The 20,788-nt window shown below is 45.9% G+C and overlaps 1 protein-coding gene across 1 annotated transcript in view; it reads left to right on the top strand.

The window, feature by feature from the left end:
• The first annotated feature begins 531 nt into the window (after positions 1-531).
• Positions 532-20,788, top strand: part of ZNF652 (zinc finger protein 652) — a 100,232-nt gene continuing 79,975 nt past the window's right edge. The window contains exon 1 of the mRNA XM_082271418.1: positions 532-726. The gene's annotated coding sequence lies outside the window, so the exon portion shown is untranslated. The remainder of the gene's footprint in view (positions 727-20,788) is intronic.

Below are 20,788 nucleotides of genomic sequence, written 5' to 3'. Positions count from 1 at the left end.
ATCCAAGTCTGCCTGGAGTATCCAGAAAATGAAATAGCCATCCCCAGCCAATCAGACATCGCCCCTTTAAATCAGTGGTCTGCACAATAGAGGTTACAAGGGTACTGCTGTGTCACCGGCGAAGCTCCGCCTACAAATGTCAGCCCTTCTACCTTTTGGTTAAACGGTCGCCATTTTGTTGAAGCCCAAAAAAAAGCGCGGAACAAGGTAGATCACAAAATAATAAAAACATCTACAGAAACAAAACACTTTAGACAAATTGAAGGGTAAAGAATAGAGTAGCGACAACTAATTACTATTTTTTCAAAACGCATTTTTCTAGGGGAGCCCTGGCGCCTATGACACGCTATGCTGTATAGAGAGGTTCGCGCGTGCGAAGTAGGCTGAATCGCTTGAATGTTCAATGCGCATGTGCCAAGTCAAACGCGGCCACGCGCTGTCTCCCGGCACGCATGCGCTCTGTCAGCCCTGTCCGGGTTACCAGATAGCTCGCTTTCACCCTACCCGTCGAACGCGCATGCGTGCAACGCTCGTCGAGTGCCTAGCCAAGGCAGGTCGCGCGCCCCCTTACCACGGAGCGGGCAGCGGCCACGTAGCTGCGCGGCGCCGGGAGCGCGCACGGAGGGGGGCGCTCGGTCTAGTGACGTGAGCGGCGGAGGAGGAGGAGGCCGAGGACAGGAAGGAAGCTTACCGGGAGCCATGGACCGAGACACCCCGGGAGGGAGGGTAAGAGAAGGGAAACGCGGGCCTGGTGTGTGGAGGGAGCAGGCTGAGGCCTGCGGAGGGAGGGGAAGCCTGCACTGGGAGCAGGCCTCTGAAGGCTGACTAGGCCGCACTGTGCTCTGAGGGGATCCATACTGACTGATACATGAACTCCCCTCCACAGGAGGCCGGGCGGCCCTGCCCGGGGAAGGCGCCTCATTTATCAGACAGGCCGGGGCCTAGGGAGGGGCCATACATTCTATACCCCCCCACCTTCCCATAGACTGGGGGTCCTCCACCCCACCCCTCATCTTCTGATTGGAGGATCCCTCCATGTCTCCTCACACCTCATCCACCTATTGTAATACATTAAGCTGAACCTACAAACCAAACTTTATTCAGCTTTACATGGAGCAGGGAAGGGTTACACCCCCTGCCAGGGTATTATAACTACCTGTGCAGCTTGGAGGACATTTCCCTTCACTTCCTGTCCCAGAGACACAACAGGAAGTTGGAGGAAAGCCCCCCAAAGTAAGTGGGATCCCTGTCTGAGCAAATCATTTTCCTAGGGGGGGGGCTACATCAGATGCTGGGACTGTTGTTGAGGGATGAATTAATTTCTGCTCACTATTAATGTTGGACCTGGGAAGGGGTGTAAGTACGGAAACATACAGAAAGCGGGCGCTGGGACAAAATAGGTCTCAGATGGGTGGTAAAAACGGGCCATAGCTTAACGATTCCTACCATATTCTGCCCCCAGACGCCCAACCGAACTGTAATATTACAGCCCAATGGGGCCGGTCACAGGCCGAGGCCACGGTGCTTTGATTGGCAGTCGCTGTATTTTTAGCTTGGGGCGCAGAGTTTGCCAATGGGCAAGTTTTGACAAAACAGAACTCCTTAAGTTTAAAGTAGTTTTAAAGGTTGAAAATTTTTTACCATTATGCTTTAATATAGAAAACCTTCTGTGTCTAGCCGCCGCTGCCCCCCCCCCCATACTGACCTGAGCTCCCTCCGATCCAGTGATGTTCACAATAGACTAGATCAGGGATCCTCAAACTACGGCCCTCCAGCTGTTGTGGAACTACACATCCCACGAGGCATTGGAAAACTCTGATCTTCATAGACATGATGGGGAATTGTAGTTCCTGAACAACTGCAGGGCCATAGTTTGAAGACCCCTGGACTAGACTGTCTGGGTCTCTCCCTCCTCATTGGCTGGGACAGCAGTGGGAGCCCATTGGCTTCCACTGCTATCAATCACAGCCAGTGAGCCAATGAGGAGAGAGTGTTGTGCAACAGATCTGTTTGGGAATGCACATGCAGGGGTTGAGCTTCAATCTATATAAAGGATTTTTTTGGTGTTGGATTTCTAATTATGGAGAAGTTCCCCTTATTCATTAGCGACCTTGCAGGACTTTGTGTATTTTTGGTTCGGTGGGGGGGCGTTGGCCGAGCCACAGCTTGGCTTGGATCTGTCTTATGGATGCATAGAGCAGCAGCTTAGTATCGAGTACGCAGTGGTGCCACCAGGGCTTGAAGGGGAGGAGCTCAGAACGCTGGCGGGGGACCCGAAAAGAGGAGCACAGAGCAAGTAAGTATAACATGTTTGTTATTTAAAAAACAACACTTTAATACCACTTAAATGGGGCCGTGCTGCCACGGCATGCAGTGCATACAATTGTTAAAAGGGGTTAAAGTGAGATCAATAGCAATTTTTTTTTATCACAGACATTTACTAACCTGCTCTGTGTAATGGAACTGCATCTTCTCGGGTCCCCTGCCGGCGCTCCTGGCCCCTCCCTCCTGCCAAGTGACCCCAGAGCAAGCAGCTTGCAATGGGGGCACCCGAGCAAGCTCACTCCTGAGCCCCTGCTCTGCATGTCCATTCACGCACACACGGCTGCAGCTCGCCACCTCTCTTCTCATTGGCTCACTGACTGTGATTGACAGCAGTGGGATCCAATGGCTCCTGCTGTCTAAGCTAATGAGGCGGTAGAGTCCCCGGAGAGCCAAGGCTCTAGTGCACACTACACTGCTGGACAGTGATGGGGCTCAGGTAAGTATTAGGGTGGGAAGCTGCTGTACAGACAAAGTTGTTTACCTTTTTGCTTAGAATGCATGAATGTATAAAACCTTGAGTCTTTAGAACCACTTTAAAGGATAATTTCACCTTTTTGAACACGTCACACACGTATTTAGGCCGTAACATGTTCAACATCCACCACCTCAATCCATGATCTCCCCTAACAGCAGGCGTGGGATCTTTGGAAACGTTGCAGGCCATGCGGGGCTCTGCCCACACAGCCATTGATTCACAGAGAATGAATGAACTACAACTTCTGTCTGCCATTGCAGCTGATGGCTTGTAGCTCTCAATGAATTGCATGGTCTCTTGTGAGCGCTCTTCTAGTTCATTCATCTTCCTGGACTTCAGTAACTGCCTGTCTGTATCAGAGGTATGGGCAGATGCAGCAGCCAGACATTGCACCTGCGCTCTGCTGATTATGTTTGCAATGCTTTGCAGGATCCTTAGGAAAAAATAATCGGTACAAATATTTTTACCTGCAAAAAAAAAAAAAGTGAATTTATTTTTTTAATGGTGAACCTATCCTTTATATCAGGTGGTGAGGAGGCAATATAACCGCTCCTCGCTGCCTGTCAAATGCACTATGAAAAGCACTGTGATTGGATGGAGAGAGTCTGAGATCAGTCAGCAGGGATTTCTGCAGATCCTGGAGTGAGGAACAATTGCATGTTTCCTGGAGTTGGCAGCGGGCAGGCACTAACACAGGAAGAACTTGGCCAGGTAGCAGAATGGCGGCATAGTGTCAGGACATATCATAGGCAATGCTGTCCCACCAGAATGGAGCCTCACTATTTGTACTGATCAGTTCCTCAGGTTCTCTCCTTCCGGTTTTTGCAGCTGTCAACATGGACATCTGCCAGTGGGCCTCCCTGAGCCGTCCACTTCCTCAGTGAGGAATTCTTAATGGCAATTCTTGGTGACACCCCCATGCTTCAATGCAGCAAATTTTCATAAATGCCAAACGGCAAAGGTTAGTTGTGGCATGATTTAAAGTGGAACAGAAGGCAGCAAATACTCCCCTTTCTTCCAACGGTTCCTGTCCCTCGCTGGAATGGCATCTTTTTCTGGGTGCTATTTTTCTGCTGCCTTTAATGGTTGTCGTTGGATGACATCACTCCTGCGCATGCACAGGAGGCTACCATTCCAGCACACGGGTAAGCGTTCCTCACATGCAGATATATAAACCTAGCCTTAAAATATATTCAAATCCCAAAATGTAATCTTGAATATTAACCACATCCCGCCTGCCCTATAGGCGTTTGACGGCGGGGTTCTGGTTGTATTATCCTGACCGGACGTCATATGACGGCGGCAGGATAATACGCTCTGCGTGCCCCTCAGGGGCGTGCAGAGCGGCGATCGGTGATTGGAGGTGTCAGTCTGACTCCCTGCATCTCTGATCTCAGTAAAGAGCCTACTGACGTAGGCTCTTTACCATGTGACCAGCCGTGTCCAATCACGGCTGGTCACATAGTAAACAGGAAGAGCTGTTAATCGGCTTTCCTCAGTACGTGCCTGACAGGCACGAGTAAAGGAGCGCCGATCGGTGGCTCCCCTGACGGGGGGGTCGGCACTGGTAATTAGATCATTGATTACCAGTGCAGACCTTCCTTCGGGGGGGGGGGGGTGCCACTAGAACCAGCAGGGATGCCCACCCATGACCCCAGGGATGCCCACTATGGCCACCAGGGATGGCAATCAGGGCTCAGGCAGCCCCCCCATTGCCCTCCCCATCAGTGCTGCCCGCCAGTGCCCTCCCCATCATTGCCATCTATCAGTGTCGCCCACCAGTGCCGCCTATCAGTGCCCACCAGTGCCGCCTATCAGTGCCCACCAGTGCCGCCTGTCAGTGCCGCCTATCAGTGCCCACCAGTGCTGCATATTAGTGCCGCCTATCAGTGCCACCCCATCAGTGCAGGAAAAAACGTATTTATTTACAAAACTGTATAACATAAACAAAAAAACGTTTTTTTTTTTTCAAACTTTTCAGTCTTTTTTTATCTGTTTAGCAAAAAGGAAAAAACCCAGAGGTGATCAAATACCGCCAAAAGAAAGCTCTATTTGTGGGGGGAAAATGACATAAATTTGGTGTAGGTACAGTGTTGCAGGACCGCGCAATTGTCATTCAAAATGCAACAGCGCTAAAAGGGGAAAATTGGCCTGGGCAGGAAGGGGGTGAAAGTGCCCGGTATTGAAGTGGTTAAAATGCAGTTTACCAGTCCTTAGATGTGGTGGTTTACAATGATAAGCTTTTATTTATTTATGTAAAACATTTATTCCAAAGGAGAAAAACTGTTGCTTTAACTGCAGTGTGAGCTGGAGTTTGGCTTCATTTAGACTTGCTGTTAGTGGGGTGGCAAAAATGCACAGTTGAGCCACATTTTTGCCGCTCACCAGACACCTTTCCCCCTACTTAAGCTGCAATAGGCAACAGACAGGGATGTTTACTTGCCACAGCCTTGATGCTTCGCTTTGTGCACTTCACCTGACATGTTGCAATTGCCAGGTGGCAGATCACAAGGTGAAAACAAAAAAAAAAGCCTAAAAAAAAACAAAACAAATGCAGTCACCACATCTCATGATTGGTAAACTGCAATATATTACATTTTTGGTTTTAGGTTTAATAACGCTTTATCTATTTGATACAGTTCTTACCTTAGCACTTGCAGTTTACAAGTTTTCAATGCTGTTGGCTCCTGCTCTCTGTGCTGCTTGTCTGGTACTGTCTGGTCTTCACAAGAAAAAGTTATCAGTACAGTTTGGAGAAGGAAGGATCAGAGGAGTGCCTTGTCACCTTAGGCTAGGGGCTGTATGTTTCTATTGATGCACACAGTGTAGGAGACACAATTCTAGTCCCTTCATGTGAGGGTGACTCCATAGTGTGTTACTGGCTGGATCAGCAGGGGAAAACGAATGCAGCCTACCCGTCTAATGATTATTAAACTGCAACGTATTACATTGTTTTCGAGTTTAATACTGCTTTAACAGTGGACAGTGCAGCCTCTAGGCAGTCAATTATTGGATGTTTCCTGGTACAAAAGTTCATCCCACTTAAAGGACATTTTGGAACATTTAATGATTAAGGGCAAGAAATTCTTCCAACATGTTTTTGCGGGAAAAGTCTCCCCCCTTCTTTGGTGTTTGAACAGTCAATGTAAATTAAATCATGATAGAGTGCACTAAGGGACTTGTGTTAAGGCTTTATAAATACTAACATGTCCTGACGGCACTAAGGGTAGGGAGAGGAGCCACCCTAAGACATGAAGGGTGTTATTGGCAGTATCACCAGGTAAAAATAAGGGGGAGGGGCTAATGCAGCCACCACCACATCTAAGGACTGGCAAACTGCATTTTAAAATTCAATATTACATTTTTGGATATGAATATATTTTAAGGCTAGGATTATATGTCTGCATGTGAGGAACACATGCAAAATCAAGCTAATTACTGATCTGCACAGAAACTGCACTTTAGCAGACGTGTGGGTGTGCCATTAATTCTTAAAGGATAAGTTCACCTTTCGTAACATGTTACACCTGTATTCAGGGTGTAATATGTAACATGTTATGAACAGACCGGCCCCCGCACCCCTCTGATTCCCCAATCTGATAGCTAGTGTGAAAATTCTCCTGCTGCCCCCCCCCCCCCCCCCCCCCAGCTGTCACTATTTTTTAAAAAAATGGCGTGTTACTCATTCACAGTGTTCTATGAATGGAAAACGACAAGGTTCAGCAGCCTTTGCGGCTATTTGCTTGTCATTTTCAGTGAATTACATAGCGCTGTGAAAGTTTATTCTCTCTTCCTCTGAGTGTATCAACTTGGCCATAGGGATGGACAAGCACACAGATACACTAACGGATCTGCAGGAGACCTGCATGGCACCAGCGATCTGCTTATCTCTGGTGCAATGCTTTACAGGCTCCAGAACAAAAAATAAGAAATTCACTTTTTACCTGCAAAAAAATGTGCATTTAGTTTTTGTTACAAGGTGCATTTTTCCTTTACTGGCAACCCCATGCATCTGCAAACATGGCTTGGTTTTGCGTGTGCCAACCTGCATGGATCTGTGGCACTATGCAGCTCTGTGTGGGGCGATTTGAAGAAAAAAAAGGGTCGGGAACGGCAGCCTGGTGAAATGAATGGGTTGCCCTACATGCGGAATGCAGCCTCACAGGTTTGAACAGAGCCTTAATCCCCGTACACATGATCAGCATATTGTACAAAAAATACCGCTTTCGAAGCGATCGTATGATAATTTGATCGTAGGTACAAAGGAGCAAACACAAAAATAATGCCCGTATGATACCAGATCATACAGTTTTTGTTTAATCAGTACAGTTTGTATCCAAAAATACAATACATCACTTCTGAATTTTTATTCTGTCGTACGGGAATTTTCGTACTTTAGTAACCTATTAATTTTCAATATGGAGACTAGCATGCAGAAAAAAAAGCAATCATTTGTCTGATCTCATCGTGTGTACTAGGCTTTAGTGCAATAAGTTGTATGCCACCTCCCTCATTCTTTTTAACCTTTAGTTTTTCATTGAGCACCAACAGTATAGCTATCATATACTGCCAGCACTCCCGATATCCCAGCTACAGGTTGTCCTATACAGCAGACATAGTGTACTTTTCAACTGCTCTCCCCGCCCCCTCCTCTCCACTTGACCAGTCACAGAACACATTGATTCCTATGAACTCCTTCACAAAATCCAAGGCTTTCTGTAAATGGTCAGGGCAGAGGAGAAGGGGTAGGCAGAGTGGTCACTGCAGTGAGCAAAATAGAGGGTTCCAGGAGGTAGCATACCCCTCCTTGCACCTAACTCCTTATTTCCCAGCAGATTTGAAATGCTTATTAAAAATAAATAAGTTAGCTACAAATATGGCTCACCTGAACTGCTTCTTTGCCAGTCTTCGGGTCACGGTGCCAGCATGTTTACTGTGGGAAGCCAGTTGTGATTCCTTGTGGCCTCACAGCCGGCTGCCCACTGCGCATGTGCGCACTGCGATTTGTGAATGGTTCCGTAGCCTTCTGGGACTTGCCACGTGTTTCAGAAGGGGGTTTTGGCTTCCGACTGGAAGTAGGAGCGGGTATCCGGAAAAACCCGATACTCCCCACCTCCAAAAAGTGCCAAAAACAGAAGAGGTAGGGTATAAAGCTTCCTCTTTAGGGTGAAGTTCTGCTTCAAATTAGGCCTGTCACTTGTAACTCAGCATCTGTTTCTTGTAAAATTGTACTTGCATATTTTTTATCTGGCAAACTCCAGCGTTTTTGGTGCCATAGACTTTAATGGAAGCCCACGCAAAAAAAAAAAAAAAAAAACGCATGTGCTGACCATGCTTTTCAGGTGCTTCCCCGTAGTAAAAGTCTTTGGGGCCAAAAACAAGCGATCTAGCCCCCAAACTAGCTCACAACAAAACCCTAGAAATCGCCTGCATAGGCTACGCTGAAGGTGAATGGGGAGTTTCTGTCTGTGGTGTACCAGCGATGAGGGGGTAGTGTCATGCACTGTGTCACACGGTTTACTTTTCTTTTTCCTGTAACACAAAATGACACTTCATTAAAGTTTATGTACTAAAGCTGAGCTGCGTTGCATTGACAAATTGCGGAAACATGTACTGCAGATCAATTCTGCATTGGCATGTGAACTGGGGATCTATAAAATGTTTTCTATGTGTCCTAGCAGTGATCTGTGGTGGTCTTGTGCAGAACAATGCAGGTCACAGCTTACAGTATGTAGAGGCCCTTAGACAGTTGTACCTGTAACAGGTGTCCATACTGAAAGATTCACCCTTACCTCTTGTTCAGGGGACATTTTGGATTTCCTTCTCAGGCCTCATTCACACAGGGCGTACTAAAGCGTGTACACCCTTGTAGGCCGTGTTTACCTGCATGAGGATGCACAGGTGTTCTGTGCCTCCCTTTGAAGGCAGTCCTATTGATGCCAATTGGGATGCAGCAGCTGCATGGACACCACCACTACTCTCAATCTGTGTGGATGCGGGTGCATGTCCCTGAACTCGCACAGTATAGGTACACTTTAGTACACCCCCATGAATGAGGCCTAACAGTGGTTCACCAGTACAAATAGAGGGGTAAATCTTCCCAGTGGGAACACACACCAGTAATAACTTGACTGAGGGTCACTCATTTTTTAAAGCGTAGTTCCACTCAAAAGTGGAACTTCTGCTTTAAGCTGTCCTGACCCCCTGACATGCCACATTTTGGCATGTCATTTTTTTGGGGGGGGGGGGGGGGAGCGGGTACCTCGTTTTGACAGGTACTCAGCTCCCGATTCTGCTCGGGCCACCTAGGTGGCTCAGGCGGAAGTTCTCCTCTCCCTCCCTGCAATCTTCTGGGACACGTCACTGGGCCCAGAAGTTTGCCTGTACATTCAGGATGCGCGGTGTGACTCGTGCATGCACAGTGTGCACCTGGTTGTGAAGCCGCAAGCTGTCACAGCCGGGTGAGAACACTAATGATGCCGGCAGGACAGGGATAAGACGGAGAAAACCGAGGGTTGGGCGGCCACATCGCTGGTATAGTGGGACAGGTAAGTGTATGTTTATTAAAAGTCAGCAACTACACTTTTTTGTAGTGGAACTCCGCTTTAAGTTTTTTGCCCTTCCATTGACCTAACCGATCTTACCCTTCCCCTCTGCAAATGCATACTTGCTAAGATCCGCAGCCTTCATGCAGCATCACAAGTCTGCACAGTAAAGCCCCATGGAAGTCTTATCTCTTGGCTAGGATGACAATGCTGCCATGTATGCAGTGGCAGCTCTGTCCCCTGAAGATGCACCTTCTTGCTGCCGGGGTGAACAGCAGAAATAGAAGTTTAGGCCTCCCTGTGTAATGTTGAGAGTAATGCAGTGCATCTTGGGACTTGTAGCCCTGGATGGAGGTTGTGTGTCACTAGCTATTGTGCATGGGCACACGATCTCACAGAGAGTCATGGGACTGAGTGGTACCATCATGTGTGATGCTTTCTTAAAGAAGGGTTCTAGGTAAGGGGAAGAGAAAGGAGTTCATAGAAAGCTGGTTGGGGGGTTTGTGGGAGTGTTTCACAACTCGGGTTTATTGTATGTTAAAGACCTGGTCACATTGCAGTCACTGATGATTTTCTGCAGCTGATCAATGCCAGTCACCACAAGGGCATGTAGAAAACAATTATTTTCTTTTAACACCGTTCATCCCACAACTCTGGTTGTGATGTGTGCAGCAGAAAAATGCAAATGTGCTGCACTTCAGATTGCACTGCAGGTCACCGCACCACGGTGCGGAGGCCTAAATGGAGTGTTAATCTGGGCAAAAATGGTTTGGGCTGAACTTAAAGTGATATTAGTCTTTTTTTTTTTTTTTTTACAAACATGTTCTACTTACCTGTTCTATACAGTGGTTTTGCACAGAGCACCCCCCAAAACTCCTCTTTTTGGGCCTCTCGCCAGTGCTCCTGGCCTCCCTTCTGCCCAATGCTCCTAGAGCAAGTAGTTTGCAATGGGGGCACCCAAACAGGCTCACTTCTAAGCTGCGGCTCTGTGTGCCCATTCACACACAGCCGCAGCTCGGCCCTTCTCCCGCTCTCTCCTGATTGGCTTAGTGGCTGTGATTGACAGCAGCAGCAGTAGCCAATGGCTGCTGCTGCTGTCTCAGTCAATGAGGAGGCAGAGTCCACGGAGATCCAAGGCACTCGTGCACATTGCTGGATTGAGATAGGGCTCAGGTAAGTATTAGGGTTGGCTGGGGGGACTACTGCACAGAGAAGTTGTTTTGCCTTCATGCATAGAATGCGCAAAGGTAAAAAATCTTGATGCTTTAGAACCACTTTAATAAAACCGATTCCTCTATCCAAATAAATGAGTTGGATGGAGGAGACCCCCCCCCATCCCAATGTAACAATCCACTTCTGCTGAACAGGGATGGCCCCATGCTGATCGGAATTCAGCCAGTCGATCCGTCTATGGTCAGCTTTACTGTATTCACTCAAAGAACGAAATGTAAACATGCAATTTGCTGAAGCCGCACATCACAGCCGATATTGACACGAGCCTGAACACTAAAATGTGATTTATGAAAGAAATTTGTTTTATGCAACCCTGAGAAAATCAGAGATTCTGTACAGTTCATGCGCTCTGAAGGTCCGGCTGACCGTGTCATACCTTCGGAGGCCGTTCTGTAAACGTCGGCTCCTGTACGAATGCAGTGACGTCCTCACGGCTCCAGCCACTCGGAGCGCTGGTGCCTGCGAACCCGAAGAAACATCAGAGAAGGTGTCAGCTGTCTCAGCGGTGTGCGGGTGCCACTGGAGGGCTTGGTTCTAAGGTAAGTATATGTGATGCCTACTAGCTCATTGTGCCTTTTTGTCTATCAGGGTTTTTTTTTTTTTTTTCCCCCGGAGTTTACAACCTGTTTAACCTCCCTGGCGGTATGATTATTTCAGATTTTAGGTGCTGAAAGCGGTACATTGTTTTGCATAGAAATCCGTTGTTTTACATTTTAAAACTTACCTTCCCCCGCTGTCCTCCCGCTGTGTGCTCGGCGATGCCGGCACCTGTCTTCCGGTTCCCTTCCCTGCGAGCGTTGCGACGCAGGGGGGTGGAACCGGCTGCAAATCCACAAATGACATGATACAAAGCTGTGATCCTAACGGATTACACTGTATCATGCCATTTCACCACAGGATTTCACCTGGTGACTTTTCCAGTGCCCTGCCTGTGCTTTTCCAATTCTTTGTGCCTGAAAAATAGAGAACGACCATGGCGTCCAAAAAGCATTTTTGCGCAAAAATGGTTTTAGACGAACTGGAAAACAGCGATAGCGAAACTGAGTTACCTGAAGAACTGAGCGATAGCGATTAGTGGGAAAATTCCTCATCAGGTACGGAAAGTGACGACAGCGACGATTCTGATGTCTCTTTCTGGCACATCGCTCCATTGGAAATTCTGAAGAATCATTTGATATTCTTCCCAAATTCCACAAGCTATGTGCCAGAAAGAGACATCAGAATCGTCGCTGTCACTTTCCGTACCTGATGACGAATTTTCCCACGAATCGCTATTGCTCAGTTCTTCAGGTAACTCTGTTTCGCTATCGCTGTTTTCCAGTTCATCTAAAAGCGCTTTTGCGTGGAAAAAATGCTTTATGGACGCCATGGTTGTTCAAAATTGTCCAGGCACAAAGCACTGGAAAAGTCACCAGGTGCAATCCTGTGGTGAAATGGCATGATACAGTGTAATCCGTTAGGATCACAGCTTTGTATCATGTCATTTGTGTATTTACACTTTTGAAATAGCCGCCGGTTCCACCCCCCTGCGTCGCAATGCTCGCAGGGAGGGAACCGGAAGGGAAGTGCCAGCAATCGGCCGTGCACAGAGTGGGGAGGGCGGCGGGGGACCGCAGGGAAGGTGAGTAACATTCTGGGGTAATCCCGAGTGTGGCTCGGGGTTACCGCTTTTGGTGCTGAAAATTTACCCCAAGCCACACTCGGGAATACCGCCAGGGAGGTTAAAGGATAGTCTGAACCCAAGAATCTAAAGGATAAGCTTTCTCCCTCTGTCTCACAATCTTGTCTGCACAGTGCAGAGTGCTCTCTCTCTCTCGCTCTGTCACTACAGCCCACCTGCTGTTGACATGAGAGGAGCGCACTGCGCATGCACAGTTGTGGGAGAGGGAGTGTGCTTGTTCCTTCAATGATTGTGGTGTGCCTAAATTTCCTTCAATTTCCCATTTTTAGATTTACTTTGAACTATGTAGTGCAAGGGCCTGCCTGATTGCATGTAAATTGGAAGTGTTAAGGTTTGACCTCATATTATATGGTTTTGGTAAATCCAAAGGAAAACTACAAGAAAATTGTATAATGTAGGGCCAGCCTGGGTGCAGCAGATGTCACTGAATAGACAATTTCTGGCCAGGCTTCCAGCGAGCCACATTTTGCCTACAGGATTATCATTTGACATAAACTCGGTTTGTCTCCACTGAAGTGTGTTTTTTTTTTTTTCTAATACTGCATAGTACATTTCATTACAAAGATAATTGTAGGATCTTTGTAGAAATATAGCCCTTCCTCCCAAAGACATCCATTAAGTGCAGTAAAAGCTTTCAGATAACTGCTGGGCACCAACATCCTGTTGCTGAAGTAAGCCGTGCCCAGCATATAGTGACTCTTCTGATGTGACTGCAGGATCCGGTGCATGGATGCTGAGGAGCAGATTGAGGCGCTATTCTAAGAGAATGCTATACAGGAGTTGTGCTATAGAAGTACACCTCTCCTTTAACCCCTTGGAGCCTAAAGCTGGATACACACTATCCAACTTTTGTGGTTAGATTTCCTTCAGATTTACCTTTTCTATGTAGTGCAAGGGCCTGCCAGATTGCATACAAATTGAAAGTGTTTAGGTTTAAACTCATATTATCTGGTTTTGGTAAGTCTAAAGGAAAAAGTCTTCAGAAAATCTTATAGTGTGTATGGCCCATAAGACTTTTTTCTGACGTATGTTGCTTACAAGTTAAATTAGAATTTTTTTGCTAGAAAATTACTTGGAGCCCTCAAACTTTTATATATATATATATATATATATATATATATATATATATATATATATATATATATATATATATATAAGCCGAGACCCTAGAGAATAAAATGGCGATCATTAGAATATTTTATCTCGCATGGTATTTGCGCAGCGGCTTTTCAAATAAAATGTTTTGGACAGAAATACACTTTCAAGAATTTAGAAAAAAAAAAACTGTAGTTAGCCCAACTTTTTTTATAATGTAAAAGATGTATGCTGAGTATATAGATACCTAACATGTCATGCTTTAAAATTGCGCACACTCGTGGAATGGCAACAAACTACAGTACTTAAAAATATCCTTAGGCGATGCTTTAAAATTTAACAGTTACCAGTTTAGAGTTACAGCGGAAGTCTTGTGCTATAATTATTGCTCTTGCTCGAACCATCGTGGCGATACCTCACGTGTGGTTCGAACATCATTTGAATATGCGGGCGTGACTTGCATATGTGTTCGCTTCTGCGCGCTAACATGGAGGGATGGGGCGTTTTAAAACATTTTTTTTTCTTAATTATTTTTATTTTTACACTGTTTAAAAAAAAAAAAAGTTTGATCACTTCTATTGCTGTCACAAGGAATGTAAACATACCTTGTTACAGTAATAGGCAATGACAGGTCCTCTTTATGGAGGGATCGGGGGTCTAAAAGACACCAAAACCCTCCACTGCTCTTCAAAGCATTCAAAACGCCAAGTTTGGCTGTTTTGAATGCTGTCTTTTTATTTATTTTTTTTAATTTTAAGGCACCTGTACCCAGAAGTGATGTCATGACATTGCTTCCGGGTTACTACATTGGAGACCCGATCAGAGCCGAATCCGGTTTTCTGCCGAAAACTCCAACTTGCCAAGAACTGCGTTTTTTTTCGGTGAGTGTACACCAGGAATAATTGGAGATTTCGACCACTTGGTGTCATAGAACACAGTCAGCCGTTACACGTTACGTAAGATTCTATAATTAGTAGAGATTGTTAGTCCGCCTGCTAGTTGTCGCCGCCTTCAATGCTGCCATGTTTTTGATTACCAGCGGGCAGACTGTCAATCTCCACTATTTATAGCATCTACCGGAGTGTAAAGGCTGCTGGTGTTCTGTGGAAACACCAAGTGGTCAAATTCTCCAATCATTCTTGGTGTACAGTCACCGGAAATAACGTCCTCTGAGTTTTCAGCAGAACACCGGCTTTGCTCGGGTCTTCGGCCAGCCCCTCCCACTCCTTGTAATGACAATCAAGCAGCTGCTGAGCCGCAACGGTTGTCATTACAAGAAAGCTGACCGTCTGCTCTAAACAACGGTACCGGGGTGATGCCTCTAGTTGCAGGCATCACCCCTGTAGGAGAAACAATTGTAGCAAACAGAAAAAAGCCGCTCAGTTGAGGCGAGGCACTCCGGTGCCGGTCGGATCCGCCATCCAATTGTCAAGTGTTCAAAGAGAAAGTTTGACCGCACTCAGGAGTAAATAAACTGGAAGTGTTTATTCCCATAAACTTGAATATATAGGTGCATCACACAGACATGGGGCAGGTTGACGCGTTTCAGGATTCTACTGATCGCTTACTCATAACCATAACCCCCTGTAGCCGAGGCCACATATTTGCATTCTGTCGGCGTGAAGGGGTTAAAGAAGAACTCCAAGAATGAATGAGATCAGTTTAAACACTTACATTGGGTCTGTTTGGCTCAAACACACCGATGGTGAAGCTGTAATTCTCTGTTGTAGTCTATGCTGCATACAGAAAGTGGCATTCTCTTTAAGCAGATGCTTGAGTGACTCTTTATGCTAAACATAAAGCGTTGCTTGCTCTCTCATACCTCTGCCACTAATGTGAAGCCTTATGTTTTTTAATGTTTTTGTTATGTTTTTTGATTGGCAGTGGTGGTCAGGAGGGCGGATGACATCACAATCCCCTTGTAAAATTAATCAGAGAAAAAAAAAGTCTTTCTGAATGGTGAAAGCAAGCGACTCTCTTTTTAGTGCACAGAGGGTAAGTCTCTTGAAGAGGATGCTGCTTACTGTATGTAGCTTTAGCACCGCAGAGATTTCTAGCTTCCCCGTCTTCCACACGGAGGTGGCATCTTGATAATTGGAGCTGGTCCGAAAGTTTGTGTACAAACTTTGTCTAAAGGCCCTGTGGAAGTGAATGCAGACACAGCTGCATGGTGTAATTTCACTGGCATGTATATGTGGGTTCGCAGCCCCAAATGCACACTATTTAAGGATCTGTTTAGGAATGCTCACCTACACCTGCAAGGCTGTTGGCTTGGGGCAGATGCAGACACTAAAACAAAGGCCTCATGCATACAGTATGGGTGTCAGCGCCCATCAGAATGAGGCCTAGATCCAGGAAAGGAAGATTTTCAACAATGGTTAATGTTTTTAACTTGACAACAGACGCCCTTTTACCTTTTAGAAGCTAATGTTTGAGGTCCTATGTTAGGAGATAATTTCCCTCACCTACTTTAGTGCACATATAAATCTGTCTGATTATCCATGGTTGCTTTGATATTAAGTAATCAAACTGCTTCCTTTTTGAGCCTGGCTGTGCCCACCTTATATGGTTTTACTGTAGGTCAAGCCACCTTCCATGTGGACTACTATAATATGCACCAATGCAGCCAGTGCCGGAACATACAATCTCCTCCAACTAGTAAGCCAGCCAGGACGAGTGTGGATTGGTAAATGCTGGGTGCAATTAATCCTGGGATGAGTAGTCGGAAGTGAGCATTGTACATGACCATGATGTGTGCATTGCTGAGCCCTCAAACTAGAATTTCAGGACTGGCACCTACAAGGATTGGGGGTTCATATCAAATCTGATAATGCAAAATCCATTTTAAGAGCGATTTAAAAAATATATAACCTCTTTCCAATCGGCTGTTTGCTGGCTTCTTCAACCTCGTGCACACTGAGCATTTAGGTGTTGGTGGAAGGCACAGGCACACCATCCATCCCTGTTGCCATTAGCCTGTAAAACTCTACAAGAGGATGTCCGCTTCTGTGGCTGGACGACGCACCGAGTGGTACTAAATTTTAGGGCAGTATGTGCCCAGTGAGGAATGCCCAGAGCACAAGCAGTTTACACTTTGGTCATTCGTCCCAGAGACCATGCCCTAAATATCAGAGTTGCTTGGTGGTCCAACCACAACAATAGTCAACCTCTCAGAGTTTTTCAGGCTGCTGGTAGCAGGGCGGGATGGGGTGCCCTGTGCCTTTTACCTGTACATGAGGCCCTAAATATGGCTCCTATGTTTAACTATTTTTCTGCCAAATAGCACAGATTTTATCACTGCCTTTCATGTAATACATTCACTCTTCCTGTTGATATGCTTAATCAGTGATGCAGTTGTTACGTTGAGCAAAGATAGCACAACAGCAAGTAATGTTCCTAATTTTAAGTATTGTTTGAGTAAGGTGGAATATCAATACTGAATAAAGGCAATAATGAGCTCCTCAGGCAATCAAAGGCATTCATTATTTTACAGACTGCGGGAAAATCTCCCAGGGTCACGTGCAATAATACCTCTCTTTCACTGTTCTGTGCAGAAGTTATGGGCATACTTTGGTCTTGTCTTGGGTAAGGATCATGGCTCGTTCCAGTCATTCAAGCAGATATCGATGGAAGGTTTTTTCCTGTCTTCCACTGGCATCATGGCATAAAGGAAAAAGTGCATTTACATTGCTTACAACACAGGAATTTTTCATGAGCCTTCACATGGGTTATATTACAAGAAGTATATGTGCACATTTGCGGAATTTCATGATTGTGAGGCTTCATTCACAAGTGGTTTTCCTCAGCATCTTGAGAGTGACACTATCACTTAAGGTGTGAGGAACCCTCACACTTTTTATCAGTTGAGCTGTGGCTCAGTGCAAGGGCACAGAGGGTACAGTATCTCAGAAAAGTAAATGCACCCCTCACATTTTTGTAATTTTTTTATTAAATCTTTTCATGTGACCTCAATAAAGAAATGACACTTTGCTACAATGTAAAGTAGTGAATGCACAGCTTGTATAACAGTGTACATTTGCTGTCCCCTCAAAAAACAACTCAACCACAGCCATTAATGTCTAAACCACTGGCAATAAAAGTGAGTACACCCTTACGTTAAAATGTCCAAATTGGGCGCAAAGTGTTAATATTTTTTGTGTCCACCATTTTTCAGTACTGCCACAACCCTCTTGGGCATGGAGCTCACCCGAGCTTCACAGGTTGCCACTGGAGTCCTCCTCCATGACGACATCATGGAGCTGGTGGATGTTAGAGACCTTGCGCTCCTCCACCTTCCATTTGAGGTTGCCCCACAGATGCTCAATAAGGTTTAGGTCTGGAGACATGCTTGGCCAGTCCATCACATTTACCCTCAGTTTCTTTATTAAGGCAGCGGTCGTCTTGGAGGTGTGTTTGGGGTCGTTATCATGTTGGAATAGTCGCCTTCGGCCCAGTCTCTGAAGAGGGGCTCATGCTCTGCTTCAGTATGTCACAGTACATGTTGGCATTCATGGTTCCCTCAATGATCTGTAGCTCCCCAGTGCCGGCAGAACTCATGCAGCCCCAGACCATGACACTCCACCACAATGCTTGACTGTAGGCAAGACACACTTGCCTTTGTACTCCTCCCCTGGTTGCCGCCACACACGCTTGACACCATCTGAACCAATCAAGTTTATCTTGGTCTCATCAGACTACAGGACATGGTTCCAGTAATCCATGTCCTTAGTCTGCTTGTCTTCAGAAGAGGCTTCCTTCTGGGACAACAGCCATGCAGACTAATTTAATGCAGTTATGCAGCGTATGGTTCGAGCACCGACAGACTGACCCCCCCCCCCCCCCCAACCTCTTTAACCTCTGCAGCAATGCTGGCAGCACTCATATGTCTGTTTCCCAAAGACAACCTTTGGATATGATGCTGAGCACGTGCACTCATCTTCTTTGGTTGGCCATGGTGAGGCCTGTTCTGAGTGGAACCTGTCCTGTTATGCCGCTGTATGGTCTTGGCCACAGTGCTGCAGCTCAGTTTCAGGGTCTTGGCAATCTTCTTATAGCCTAGGCCATCTTTATGTAGAGCAACAATTCTTTTTTTCAGATCCTCAGAGAGTTCTTTGCCATGAGGTGCCATGTTGAACTTCTAGTGACCAGTATGAGAGAGCCCGTGTGAAAGGACCCATAGTGTCAGAATACACTGATCATCAGCTGTAGCTGATTGGTTGCAGCTGCTGATCGATTTTTTTTTTTTTTTTTTTTATTTCCCTCAAAATGTTGCCTTAAACAGAAGTCAATAGAAAAGAGATGATATTCTAAGACATGTTTTCTTAAATGGGTTTGCATTTCCGTTCCTTTCCTGAAGTTTCTGATTGACTATTTCTTATTCTTTATAATTTTCTTTAAAGCGGTATTAAGCTGCAAAAAAAGAAAAGTCTTCTCTCTGCAAATTATTTATGCACTACATACTTGCATGGTGCTGTCACTGCTGATAGGGCTTTCAGCTTCACCCGGTCTTCCTGGGTTCGCAGGCAGTCCCAGTTTGATTGGCCCAACTGCGATGTCACTCCTGCACATGCGCGCGGGAGTTACGGCTGCGGTGCGGCTTTATATTGATGGCATACAGTCCATTGAGAGTGCGGGGGTTACCTTAATGCAACCACGTTAATGGCATGTTTATAAGGCTCTGTTCTGTGCCATGATCTCATCATATTCAAATATTTGCTAGAGTATTCAAATTAGAGTTTTAGGCTAAAATCCTCATAGTTTGTCCAATGTGTGATGACGAGCAAGCAGGATTGAGCTTAGAATCCACTAAGAATCAAATATATTTAAAGATCTCATGTATTTGGCACAGGGAGGGCTGCCAGTATTAAGTGCAGGACTTGGAAGTGCCCGTACCTACAGCAGCTTCCCAAACATTCTACTTCTAGGTAGTGTCAGTTTGTAGCTAAGCTCCCCATTATCATTCCTATTGGCCCTCTCAATATGATGGACAGCATCACTGGCCAATAGGAATGTGCAGTAGGCAGGAAGGGATAGACAATTGCGGATCCTTTACACATACTGTAAATATTGCCAGGGTTGCTTAGAAGGGCACCATTATTCCAACAAATGACAAAGTTCCAAAATCTAGGACTTTATAGATGCCCAATGTACACTACGATTAAAATTCCACCAATTTATAACATTTGTGAAAATGAGGAGGGCCAATAGAAAGCCCACAGAGGACCTTAGTGGCACTCCCCTAAAGTGATTGTAAAGTCTCGTGTTTTTTTTTTTTTTTTAATAAAAATTTTGTTCTACTTACCTCCTCTGCGTAGTTGGTTTTGCACAGAGCAGCCCGAATCCCTCTTTTCTTGGGTCCCTCGTCCCTGCTCCTGACCCCTCCCTCCTATCGAGTGCCCCCACAGCAAGCAGCTTGGTATAGGGGCAACCGAGCCGAGCTGCAGCTCCGTTTGTCCATTCAGATACGGAGCTACTGTTCAGCCCTCCCCCTCTCTCCCTTGATTGGCTCACTGACTTTGACAGCCAAGGGCGCTAATGGCGCTGCGGCTGTATCTGTAAAGGGATCAAAGTCTTTGCCAAGTAACTATAGATCTGTTTAACTTCTGTAGTCGGGAAGATACTGGAGAGTTTAATAAAAGACCACATAGATAAAAAAATATTTTAAGCAACAGACAGCATGGATTCATGAAAGACAGAAGTTGTCAAACAAACTTGAAACCTGATCTCAGCCAATCAGGAGGGAGAGTCCCAGGATGGCTGAGGAACTCGTGGACCTCGCTGGACAGAGGGGGCTCAGCTAAGTATTAGGGGGTGTTTCTACACATGGAAGGCTTTTTATCTTCATGCATAGAATACATTAATATAAAAACCTTTCTGACTTCATAACTCCTTTTAAGGAGGGCAAAAAAAGAGGAGGGGGGAAAAGCTGTATCACCTTTCTACTTAGGATGGTAACCCTTCTCAGTTGATGCCTAACCAATTTCACACATTCTCTGTAAGTAAGGAGGGTCTAGAAATTGACAACACCCCAAATTGTATGAGCCTGGCCAACCAAGAAGCACCGATAGGCATCTCTCCAGACAATTACAGCAGCACTAATGCATTGCATGTATTCGCATGTCACTTGGGTTGGCGCATTGCAGTGCCGTTCATTCTGAATTCCACTCCAGTGCATTAGGGCAGCACAGCTTGGAGGAACATGCGCTGCAGTGCGTCACAACGCACAAAATTGTGTTGGAATAAAGCACTGCATGTCTGTTGTGCATTGGCAGCCCGTTCAAAGTGAATGGGCTCCCCTAACCCAGTGCAAACGAAAGTGTGACACAACATGCGTTAACATTGCCTTCATTGTATTTCCTCTAATGATTACTGTGATTTAAAGTTCTAAAAGCAGTTCTCGTGTGGTAGTAAAGGTATATTTTGTCCATACCCAGG

This window comes from Pelophylax lessonae (genome assembly GCF_965119305.1).
Source record: "Pelophylax lessonae genome assembly, chromosome: 11".
Classification (NCBI taxonomy): domain Eukaryota; kingdom Metazoa; phylum Chordata; class Amphibia; order Anura; family Ranidae; genus Pelophylax; species Pelophylax lessonae.
The sequence above is the reverse complement of the archived record's forward strand: the minus strand, read 5'-3'. Positions and strand labels throughout refer to the sequence as shown.